At 42.3% G+C, this 13,118-nt stretch overlaps 1 protein-coding gene across 3 annotated transcripts in view; it reads right to left on the bottom strand.

Annotated features, from left to right (window-relative positions):
- The window catches only part of DLGAP1 (DLG associated protein 1), a 401,400-nt gene extending 389,141 nt beyond the window's left edge, over positions 1–12,259 (bottom strand). For 2 of the 3 annotated variants that reach the window (XM_071417710.1, XM_071417688.1), the window contains exon 1: positions 11,851–12,259. The gene's annotated coding sequence lies outside the window, so the exon portion shown is untranslated. The remainder of the gene's footprint in view (positions 1–11,850) is intronic. The other variant, XM_071417726.1, reaches the window with a different exon arrangement.
- Between the last annotated feature and the right edge of the window lie 859 nt (positions 12,260–13,118).

Raw genomic sequence — 13,118 nt, 5'->3', positions numbered from 1 at the left:
GGGTTCTCTTCACACTCCCTGCTGAAGGTGTTGAAATCTGGAGCTGTTTAAGTCTGCTTTTCATTTCAAAGTGTGCTCTGATTTTGCCCAATCTAAGATCATAGAATATCTCAAGCTGGAAGGGACCGATAACAATCATCAAGACCAACTCCCTGCAGGACTAGCTAAAACTAAACCCTATACCTAAGAGCTTTGTCCACAAGGTCCTCGAACTCTGACTGCCACAAAAGATATCACTCTGCCAGAAAAAGCTTGCAATAATGTTTGACCTTACAGGATAGTTGGAAAGGTTATTATAAATTGAAATTCAGACTGTTGACCAAATACAAAGGAGAATTAATTATAATTTAGAACTACACGCATATTTTAATCCGTCTTGACTTCATCTACTAGGTAATTATTTAGGGAATATGCAGCATGTTACAATTTGGTTAGGACTGCAGCTTTTTCTCAATGTTACAGTTCCAAATTACTGTGCTATTTTCACTTGTATTACCAGACATGATCTGAAAGTAGGAAGTCTATTTATCATATCTGAAACAGCAAAAGCATTTGGAACTGATATTATAAATAAAAGTGTAAATATTTGCAAATATAAAAGCATAACTTTAAATTGTTTAATCTTTGTCCTTGGTTATACATCATCATCATGTTATAAAATTAATTCAAATTATGTGTTCACTTGCAACAAAGTGCGCAAGGAAAACTCTGAAATTAACTGTACTACTTCAGTGTGATGTGATTTTCTATTATGTAAAACAATTTTCCTATGAACTCATTTCTCCTTGCTAAACTCAGACTCATTACTGCCAAATAAATAATGACAATGTTATTATTGCAACAGGAATGGAAATATTGTATAGGTCACTGAGGAGGAAGCAGAGAACCTATCTCATGTATTACTGAGTTCTGACCTCCACAAATGATTTGCCAGTTGTGATATGCATTAAGACATCTCAAACACACATTTTGCTCTTGCTTTACTCATGGACTATTCTGAGGCTTCATGTGCTATGTACTAAACCTTAGGGTCCTAAAATTCAAATTCATTCCTTAATTAGCTAAGGAAACTATTGTTAAGTGAAGACCTTGAGTTTTCTGTTGGCTTGTTTTGGGGTTTTTTTTGGTCTGTTTTTTTCCCCTCCAGTTGCTATATGTTCCATTATCCAGATACTTAACTCCTACCCCTCTCTTCCTCAAAAAAACCCCAAAACCCAAACAGTCCAGGGTGAGGCAAATTTTAAAAATCTCTAAATAGCAGATGCTGAAAAAAATAAATTACATAAGAAAAACAGGTTTTCATTTGGCTTTATGTTACTCACATTTCCACCTACTTGAATCTAGCACTAAGTCAAATCCATTCCTGCTTTTATCCCACTTACCTCCCTGTAAACACACCAGTCACAAACCCAGTTTTCTGCACTTTGCATCTACTGAAATAAACTCTACTGCAACTACATTTCTGTTTTCTATTGATGCTATCCAGTTGGTGCATAAAGAGGAATAAGATCTGGTCATCTGGTCTATTTAGATAAAATACAGAGTTTGAGGTTTGTTTTTTTTTCCCCAATCTTTTTTGTTCAGTATATATTTTGTTTAATTACACCTTTAGCAGCACAAGCAGAATGAGTTAAAAGTAGTTGTTAGATGAAACATGACTAATTTCATCCTACTTTCAAAAAGTATTTGACCTAGCAATAAATACAAAAAATTAATCCTACTTCTTAAAATATGTCCATGCAAACTCTAAGAAAATGCTTAACAAAATAACCATTAATACTACATTTGCCACACTTAATTTTCCAGCATACACACAAACTTAGCTCCAGAGAGACTCAACTGAATTAATTTACTTACTTTAGGTGGTATATTGTAATGATAATAATGGAATCTATTAAAAAAGGACTACATGATTAGGCTCCATAAAATTGTGGGCAACAATCCATGACTAAGCTGCAAATTCAAAGGGGGAAGCAAAATGAATGTTTTTTCATTATTCACCTATTTTAAACAGATAAGATGTGCAGCACACATACTGATCAATGTATTTAAACATTTTCTTTCTAATACTGTAGCTTAACTTTTTCCAACACAAAACACACAGCAGGCAGCTTAGCTTATAAAAAAATCATATTACAGATGAACAAACTGGAAAGCGACAGAGTATTTGGGTTACATACAGGTTTAGTATCAGATGCTGGGAGGACTCAGTTTGGGTCGAGCATGATTTATCATTGAAATTCAACTGGGTCAAGAACTGTTCTTGTCCTCTTGACTGCTGAATTAAATATGATGATTGTTTAAATAGTATATGCTGAAAATCTTACTTTTTTCCCCGTCCTAAAATACACATAAACATAATAAATGTAATTTTTTCAAGAATGTGAGTATCACACAAAGCATGCATTCAGCTTTGAGTAATAAATTACTACATAAATCTAAAGCAATTTGTTTGCATCCACTAAAATAGAATGAATCATATCCACGACACCAAATTGTAGTAATAAATTACTGAGCTCTGCTAGTAGTGGGAAAAGCATTATCATATTAGATTTTGCAATCCAGATCTATTATAGGCATCTTGTATTTATTTATCCAGCCATATAACATGGTATACTAAACAACATATTGGCTACATACACTCCGTGGAAGGCACGTGTCTGCCTGCATCAATACTATTTCCTTCACCAAGAATACCGGGTGCTTACTATTACCAAAAATATGAGTGCAGCATAACTGTGCCACTGGTGTCCCCAAAATTCTGGCCAGTCACCATGACAATGCAGAAAGACTACCTAATAACACACCCACTGAGTGACTGCTCCTGAGAAGCAGACTTGTGACAGCAGGGTCTGCCCTGTGTGCAGTCAAGTGAGCACCGCCACAGGTCTGCCTGACCTGGGCTTTGTGCGCGGCGGCTGGCTTGACACACCGGGTCTATAAATTCCGGTTCTCCAGGCCAACTGATGACAATAGCTAAAGTGGCCTCTTCAGCCCTGAGATGTGAGTGAGGAGTGCACTTACTGCCTTCAACACCTTCGAGAACAGAATTCACCTTTTCTCCTTGAAGTTCTCATTGCTGCCACCAGAAAGGCAACAAAAACTTTTTAAAGTGTCCCATGTGCCTGAACAGCTAATCTCAGCTTCTCTTCAGCCTTCACTACAAAACCAAAGAGCAAGGAGAGATCAACATCAAGAGTATGGGAGTTTAAAGGGAGCTCACTCACTCATTTGTGTTATCCCTGTGGTTGAGGAAAAAAAATCCCCATCAAAAAAATCAATCCTGCCTTAAACCTAAATTCAAAGCATATGTGAGCCTGAAGAGGCACTCCACATTCATGAAGCATATTGCTAACGTGGGCAGTAGCTGCCACAAGCTGGATAGGGCAAGAAAAATGAGTTCAGAGCAGTTTATGGTTAGACTAAACGTTAAGGCCAAATCATCAGGTAAAACTGAAATAATTTATGTTCTACAGTAACACAAGGCTCTCATGTGCACACAAAACCAGACTCAATGTGATGTTCATCTTTTAATACAAAACAGTAAAAAAACCCACAAATTGCTCAAAACCAGGACTCTGCATCAATCAGCATCTGTTCAAATCCATGCATAAATCAGCTGCAAGGACTCTGTATGCTAACAAAGCCAGAAAGGCTAAACTAGATCTGGCAAACCCATTAATTAATTAATTAATTATACCACAAATAATCAATGATCCCAGCTTTGTATAAAAACAAACACACAAGAATCACAGTAAACCAAGAAAAAAAAAAGATCCACATACAATTTATTCATCAGTGTCCCTTAATTTGCAATGAAATAAAATACTGGGGTATTCTGCAGTATGCTCAGGTTAAAGCATTTTTTCGTTCATCAGGGAAACATTGCACAGAGATCCCTGGCAACTGTGTACAGACCACTGGTAGCATTTGTTCTGAATTATGTAGTATTTTAAATATGAAAATATACTTTAGCATGACACCATTACAGAATAAAAATATTGAAGCTTTTAAACAAATAAAATTTACATTTGTAGACTTTCCTATATATTAGTGTCTCTATTCTTAGAGACACTGCAAGTCCTTGGGAAAATGGACCAGTTATTTCTGGTCCTACAGCAGCTCAAAGCAAATTACAGACAAAGTTAAAGGATGAAAACAAGTTAAGAATTTCTATAAATGTGCAAAGTATACTAGAAAAATTGATTAGTGGAAATTTTTCTTCTCATTGTATGGAAAATTTCTTTTTAGTTCCAAAAGAAACTGAAATGAGCAGAGGTGAACCTTCATCTCTCTCTCACCATGTTTTTCTGTGTGTTGTCATAGCGGGACCAGAAATGTAGAATAAAGAAACATGATGCAATTCATTTCTCCTAGGTTCTGTGGAAATGCTGTGACCCTTGATTAATCTCTTCACAAATATTTGTGTCTTCAGAAGGGCTCTACAAGTGTAACACACACAAGTGTTGCTGCTGCATTTCAGCATTTTTTCACATTAAAAAACCCCTCCAATATGGGCCTGACCAACTGATGTTCAACATTTAACATCTCAGAGGGCAGGCAGCCTGCTCCTGCAGTTCATGCTCAAAATGCCAGTCAGCATAAAGAGCAAAGGATCAGGTCAAGAACTTCAGTATACTCTCATATTTTGCCTCAATTCTGTCAAAAAAAACCTCTGGAAAGAAATTTAACATAACACATCAATTATTTTGCAGCACACTGCACTGATTTTAGAAATACCTCATGTACTATCTGCTTTGTAAATGACCAAAGTACTTGAATACTGCAGAACATCCTCGTGTTTAGCTTTTGTTCATGTATAATTCTGCTGTATAATTCTGCCTGCAGAATTGCACAGCATGAAGATTCCCAGTAGGGACATTTATATCATGCCAGAGAGATATAGAACAACATACAAATAATTATGGAAGTCAGCCCACACACCATCACAGTATGAAAAGAAACACCACATAGATTTGCAGGTTACACACAGAAACTCCAAATAACATTTCTATCCAAGGTGAAGTGGATGCTTGTCAACTACCATGCCACTGCAACTCAGTAAAGGACATTACACAGAAATTGAAACAGCTCTACAAAGAATGTCATATTTGAAGTAGTTGTCATGGACCAAAAAAAGCACAAAAAAAACCCAAAGGGAAAGATGCAACCATAATTTTTACACAAGTAAGTTTCTAGCATTTCAGGAATTAAAAACTTTTTTTTTTTTTTTGAGCTAACAGGACAGCCAATTTGTTTGAATACCATTCAACAGTCTCTCCTAGCGCAATATCAGTAGTTGTTTATTATTTTCTTTTGTTTATATTTTTTGGTTGTTGTTGTTGCTAAGAAAAGAAACCTGCATTGGTTCTTTTTCCAAGAAAGAGCGAGATCCAAATGTGCAAGAAAAAGGTTTCACCTCCAGTTTATAATTTCACTTGAGTTTATTTTATCACGTAGATATCCATATCATAATTTTTAAGAAATCCACCCTTTTCACTAAAATTTACAGTGCTTCCTAAACAGACAGTGCATTTTTTTCTTCTAGAGTATTTGATTTCATACAATGATGTATATATGATACTTTTCAAACTATCACTAGTCTAGTAATCACTAGCCCTACTTTGTTGCTGTTACAAAAGGACAGATCTCATCTGAATATTTGGGATATTTTCCTCAGAAAATAATTTTAATCATCTTCTCAAAAATTACATTTTATGGTTGTACAGTTCTTCCATTAATGAAATCGCAGAATTACCATTATTTTTTTAATCTAAATTGTTTTGACAATGTTTGCAATACTTAATTTATATGAAATAACAATTAATTCTCCTAATTCTACCTCCTTCATTCCTTCCTTGGTTTTTTTTTTTCTCTTTTAATCCTACTTTGCCATCCCACTGCCACTAAAGAGTTCCATTAGGATATTCATCAATATTATTTTAAAAAATTGTATCTAAATTTGGTGATAAGCACTTATCTGAAATAATAATCTGTTAGAAGGAACAGCGAGGAATATCACAGAACCATAGAATAGTTTGGGTTGGAAGGAACCTTAAAGATCATTAATTCCAATCCCCATCTTGGAATTGCACACTTTCCAGTGGATCAGGTTGCTCAGTCGTGGTATGTTCTTAGAAAATGGGATCTGATAATGGAATTTAGTGATGTTGTGACATACAGTCACACACATACAAAAAAAAAAAAGATAAGAGAGAACAAAGCAAAACCCTACAACATTATGGAGGTAAACCAGATGCAACTACAACTGACACCTTTAAAGAACCAAACCACGCCCTGAGCGTTATGCCCAACCAATAGATAGCCAGAAGACACAGACTGATCAGAACAAAGGATCTCTGAAGCCCTTGTGAAACACTTGCACCAATGAAGTTCCAGCACCACAGAACCAGAAGCTGCATTCCTCTATGAACTATGAAATGAAGGTCACCCTGTGTGAATGGTGTGCTGCAGGAACTCCAAAATTCTTCCTGCTGTAGGATGAAAAGAAGATAGAGATTCTCACACACTTGGGACATTTGAGAGACACCTTGCATCCATGGAGCACACTGACTCTCAATACTTCTGGTTGGACAAAGACAACTGCACACTGTCTGTTGACCAGCTATAAATAAAAGATACTGTTGAGACCACTACCACAAAGCAGACACCTTGATTTCATATCCACCCTTCTTTAATTTTTTTCTTCCTTTTTCTTTTTTTTCCCCCTGATTACAAGACAAAAGAAACACAGAGAGCAGTAGTGAGATAGCAATTCTCAGTGTAGTCTTTCAGTGCTGGCTGCACACTGCTAAAACTGAAGTTACCATGACAAAAGTAGGTGAGACTGCCAGTCATTGTCTCTTATTGTTATTGACCTCCAGTCAGATACATTATCCTGTTCCACCTGCAAAACTAAACAGACACATGAGAAGAAAGTGTGAACAAGCACAGAATTAGCAACTGAAGTCACAGTCAGGAAGCTGGCTGAAAAAAAAACTCCCTTCTTTCAAAAAAGTAACTCAGCTACCATCCTATTAGCGCATTCCTTGGAATACCTTCAGCAAGGATGTACACCTAGAACAATCAATAGGCTTTCAAGCACAACTGATGGACAAAGTTTTTGAGGATCCTCACCCTCTTATTTCCTTTTTCCACAACAGAAAAAAAAATAAATTAAGAAATCCTTCACTTGATCCAGCAGAGTCAACACATCAGGATATTAAGATGCTGAAACTGGTAAGATGTTGCAAGTTAACTCAAGCTACTGCAACCTACATTCCAAATTTACCCACAAAGCTTAAAAAAGAACCTTCTAGGTATAAGACACCATCTGTAACTACTGAGATCTTTATTATAATCTGGGTTATGAGCTGATGACACATGGTCTTGTCACCTGCTTCAGTCACCTGAACCATGGCAACTGAGGTTCAAAGCCTGGATCTAGGCATCTAGAAGTGGACATTTCCTTCACACAGATAGAAGTTCATTTCTTAGATCCCTAGTTTCCTTAGCATAAGAAATCAGAAGATGAAGAACCTCCTTAGTTAGTTAAAGGTGAAGCTAAATTTTCAAAAAGAGGGAAACAACTGGAATGAGTACCATTCACTGAAATGCCACCAATAGAGGGACAGGGCATCCGGCAGCAAGAAATCAGAAATTGCTCATAGACAAAGGCAAAGAATAAGCTACACAGGCAACTGTTTTAAAATGGCTTCCACCTAGCCAGAAGACACTGGAGAGATGCATTAAGTCAAATTTACTTGGAAAGCCAGATTATGAATGTACTAGCTGCTATCATTATGGTTTCTTGAGCAGATTTTCAAATGGCACAGGCAATTCCTTAAGAAACACACAGATACAGAAAAGTAGAAATACACTGTGTGATTTCAAAGCACTGCAAAGTGTTTCTACAGACAATCTGCCAACTAGACAATTTAAGAAGGCCAAAGTCAGCATCAGCATCTGTCTTCCAATTAGAGAGCCACAAATGACATATTGCTCAGTGACAAATGATGACTGCTGTCTTATATTAAGATAGTTGCTTTAGCAGATGTTTTCAAATTATCCCAAGATATGTCACAGGGAAAGGCAAAAGAGCTGGAAATATGCCCAGAGACCTGGTGCACCAGCAGCCTAAGGGAGCCATTTGGTATCCTCTCATAAGATCCTAGCTACAAAAACTGAGTACAGAAAGGAGAATGGAAACAGAAAATATGTTACATTCCTCGGTGAAAGTTTTAAGTATCTGGCTTCAGGATCATCTAGAGTGAAATGTGTTCACTTCATATCAACTTCGAAAGAGAGACAGTCTAGGTAGACAGTTCTTCAAATAAGAGAAAGGGGGAAAAAAAGCCCCAGCAACTCCCTCAGAAAGAGTTGTTCCATATTGCTGTTCTGCAATGACAGAGTTAGGGCAAAATAAGGCTTTCTATGCTGAACATCTCTAAACAGTAATCCCGGTATCACATCTCACATGCTAACTGAAAAAAATTAAACTCAGCCCTGCTCCCAGGTGAGAAGAAGTAGACTGCTTTTACTGCTATGAAACATCTAAAACTCCAAAACCAGCACAGACAAATAATAGAGGAAAAGGAGATGAACACACTTTCATCTGAAGAGAACTAACGAGTAAGGTTTGGTCAGCAATTACGCAGATTTAGAGACAAGACAGGTCTTCAAAACAAAAATCTGATGGGGGAAACAAATAATTTCCCAAAATCCCACACTAAAATCATATAGGTAGAGAAAGAAGCAAATACAATGCAAGCAGAAGGGAGGATTAGGGCAGGGAGAAACACAGAAGCTGTGCTCATCCAGCGTAGCATCATCCTCACTCTGGAAGTATGAGGCACCAGTAAAAGCACGCCCCAGGAGGCAAAATAACCACAGAGGGGAAGGTGCCAATGAATGCTGCTACAAGTTAAGGAATGGGTAGGCGTCTGGTCTTGACCTATGGTGAGGGAGAAAATCCTCTCTCTCTTGCTCTCAATCTCTCTCTCGTTACCATGGAGATCCACTTTTCAGGTTTCTTTGGATGAGCTTTATGCACAAGTGCAAAATTTGGCATACGAGGAGAACAAGTATTAATTACGTGCCCCTGACAAAAATAGTTTTCTTAAATCTTGAGAGATAATACAACTGAGGCAGTAAAAATTAAGTTTGGCTACTGAGATTAAGGGCTGAATAAACGATTTCACTTTAAAGTACCTTGAAATCTCATCTACTTAAAACGGCAATGCCAGTCTCAAGGCATTACATCTGTCTCCTACAATTTGGGTGAAAATTTTAATTACAGTATGGTATGAGATCAGGGTGAAAATGACAATGAAAAAAATCCATGGATTCTTCCTCGGTGTGGGATTACCTTCATTTACTACACTATCTCATTAATTATTTATGCAGTTCTTTTTGTATTTTCAGGTGGAAAAATCAGTAGCCAAAGCTGCACTGAGATGCACCACCTTTACAGAAAGAACATTGCAAGGCTTAACACACACAGACTACATTGATATGCTTCCAAGAGTTAATCCCACAAGAGACAGACAGAATAAGCCTTGAATTAAACTATACAAAGTTATGGTGAAGTAAAAGAAAACTTTAAATCAGAAGGATACATATACACATACATATATATATGAAACACTACTACACCCTTTAAAGTACTTGATAAGCTCTCTAATAAACAGCATATTTTGCTCCCATGTGTTTTAATTATTTCATACTAATTTAAATAGCTACCTAATCTAAATACATAATTTAGTTACCTAATTTATAGTTATCTGAAATATGCAGTATCAGACAGACAAGTAAGCTGTAACAGAAGAAAACAAGGAACTGTGTTGTTGCCATTAACTACTCCTAGTTTTCATGTAAGCATTACTATCAGCAGTAACTTGATCTGCAAATATATACCCTATTTATCTTTCAATATGCACCCTTTAGATTTCTGGATCTCTTGGATCAGTGAACAATGCTCAAACTCACAATGACTTTTCAGGGCAGGGAAATACCTTAAGCATCTACACTGGACCCACACAGGAGTAGAAATTAGTGTTGCCTTTTTAAAGGTGCATTGACATTGAAATACAATCCAATACAACAAGATGAGTATACACCATGCCTGTAAGCATACCTACCTTTCACTTGTAAGTAGGCTATAAGTTAAAGAACTACTTTCTTTTTTTTTTCATAACCAACTTTGTATGCTGTCCACTACAGTTCTCACGGATTTTACTTCTCTTACTAGTCTCTCTCTCTTTTTTTTGTTTGGCTTTCTGTCTTTAACTGCATGTTTAGGTACCACTGACAGGTATAGAAAACAACATAAAGAGATGTGATTAATCAAAAATCAATCATGAGTGAAACCAAAGCTCTTAAATATTACTACATTTTTTTTTCCCTCCGAGATCAAATAGAAGTATCAGCTTCCTTCAGAAACAAGCACAGTGTAGCCGCTTCCTTGCCGGCATCCTGAGCCGGGTTTAGTAACAACAAGAAGAAAGGGGGGGAAAAAAAGCGCCGTAATTACATAACGGACCTCGCTAAATGCCTCTCTTCCCGGCGGACAAGGAATAGGGGCACGGCGGCGGCCGGGACCCCTCCGCTCCAGCACCCGTGGGCGGGGAGCGGCGGTGCCGGTCCCGCTGCCCGGGAAGCCCCGGGAGGCGATGGGCACCGGCACGGCGGAGGGAGGCCTGCCCTTCCCGGGAGGCGCTGTAACCTCCGCCCCGGGGGCTGCCCAGGCGATCCCCGCAGCTCTCCGCCGCTGAACGCCCACAGCTGAGCCTCGCCGGAGCCGGGGCCGGCCGGCGGAGGGGCTGCGCTTGCCCGGGGCGGGCTGCCCGGCCCGACCGCCCCCTGCCCGCGGCGGCGGGGGAGCTCCGCTGCCCGAGCGCCCCGGCAGGGCGGGCGCCGCAGCACCGTCTCCCTCCTGTCCCCTGCCGGCTTGAAGCGCACTCCCAGGCACCCGCTCCTCTGGGGAAGGAAGTCTGGATCGGGGTCCGTGCGAGTCTGGCGGGACGCGGTCCCCTCGGCGGGGCTGCGCCGGACCTCTCGGTTCCACGGGATCCCTGCACCACGCGGGCTTCGCCGAGGGGGGAGGCAAATATCCACCCCGCTGTCCTTGTCCTGCCGGGGAGGGACGCGGGACAAACTCGGCCCGAGCAAGTGCCGACAACTATTTACGGGGCTGCGGGGGCCGGCGGGGCAGGACCCGGAGCGGCCGATGCCCCCCGCCCGCAGGCTCCCCGGGGAAGGGGGCGCTCCCCCAGGCAGAGGAGGACGGCAGTCCAGGGCGGCTGGCAGAATCCCCGTGGATGGGGGGATAGTGCCCCGCAACGCAAGGCCACCGAAGAATCACTCATTTGAATGATGCAGCAAACGGGGAGGGGGAACACGACACGGGGACGACGACGAGTCTTCCCGTTGCCACCCTCCCGTTGCCCCGATTAATAAATAATGCTCAGGTTCCGTGCCAGGGGAAGCGCTCTCCTCTTCCGCGCAGACAGCAATTAATAGGCAGCCTCCTCCCGCGAAACCCTGGCTAAGCGCTCCCGCACGCTCGCACCCGCGGTGCCAAGTGCGAGCAGCACAATAGCGGGGAACCTCTCTACCTCGCAGCCCGGGGGAAGAGACAGGAGGGGGGAGCTGGGGAAGCCAAACCTCTCGCGGCAAAACCCGATTCCCCGAGCCGCGGAGAGCCGGGGAGCGGCGGCCGCGGCAGCCGCCGGCGCGGCGGGAGGGCAGGCGAGGCAGGCAGGCTGCCCGGCGAGCCGAGGGCGGACCGCGCAGCACGCCGCGAACACCATCACCCTCCGTATCGTCAGCAAACAGAACGCCCGCATTTACCTTTTCCTGCCCGCCGTCCGTCAGTCAGGCGTTTGAGGGAGAGAAGGAGGAAGGGAAGGAAGGGAGAAGAAAGAGACAGGGAAATACAGAGAGCGAAGAGGCGGCTGCTAATCCCCGTGTAGAAAGACTTCCAGCAGCAGCAGCAGAAGCAGCAGCAGCATGCGTGTGTGCGTGCCCGGAGTGAAGCACAGCCCTCCTGGCGATGCACCGGCGCTGGCACCCAAGTGCTGTCATGTGCGTGTCTCGGTGTGTGTACCCATGGCAAAAAAAAAAAAAAAAAAAAAAAAAAAAAAAAAAAAAAAAGGATAAAAAGGAAAAGATAGACGGGGGGAGACTCGTCAGTCACACGCCTGGCTGTGCACTGCTGGGGGGGATGAGGAGGAGGAGCCCAGCGCTCCCCAGCCCAACCACCGGAGGAGCAGCTCTCTTACTACGGCGGCGGCCGGGCTGCCTCTCCGCGCCAGCCCCGCACGCCCAGCCGCCCTTCCCGCCCGCTCCCAAGGACATGCCTTCGGGAAAGACCCTTAGGGCCTCCGTCCCAGGGAACTCCGTTGCACTCCGGGTTACCCGAGCCCCTCGGGAAGTGGCTGAAAGAAACCCTCCACGTTTCTGCCCCAAAAAATGCCTCCCGGCGGCATCCCCTGGGCAGCGGGGATGCCCCGCGTGGGACTGGCATGCGGCGCCCTCCCAGGGGTCCCGGCCGAGCCGGGAAGGGCGGGGGCAGTGGGAGCGGGGCCGCCGTGTTTCCCGAGGGTGCTGCTGTGGGTGGAGGCGGGGGCGCGACAGACGGACCCCACAAAGCACGGCTGTCACCGCTGTCCTTGCGTGGGGCGCCCGCGGCACCGCTGTGGGTCAGGGGGTGCGGGGGCTGCAGGTGCGGAGTGTGAGCTGGGCGTCTGTGAGAGCCCCAGGTGTAGCTATAAATGTTCGTGGTAGCGAGTAGAGAAAGTGAAAAAGGCTGTGCTCATCCGGGCCACGGTGCAGGTATCCTGCTCCTCGCGTGTCCAGCCACGGGCGCTTAAATTTTTGCCACGGTGTATGACTTACTAGAAGGTGTTTGAACAGTGGTTCAAATCGCCTATTTGCTAAATAGTAAATACTAAATCCATCATTTGGCTGTATAGTGGCATGTATACATATAAATGAGATTTTGACATACAATTTACAAAATAGCTAGAATAGAATATGAGCTAACAGAATGCTCATATTATTCTTATTGTCCTAAATTTACTAGTGAGTCATAGCAGCAGGTTTCATGATGTGATTTC

This window comes from Agelaius tricolor, unplaced genomic scaffold (assembly GCF_023055355.1).
Source record: "Agelaius tricolor isolate 1412-34295 unplaced genomic scaffold, bAgeTri1.0.p SCAF_2, whole genome shotgun sequence".
Taxonomy (NCBI): domain Eukaryota; kingdom Metazoa; phylum Chordata; class Aves; order Passeriformes; family Icteridae; genus Agelaius; species Agelaius tricolor.
The sequence above is the reverse complement of the archived record's forward strand: the minus strand, read 5'-3'. Positions and strand labels throughout refer to the sequence as shown.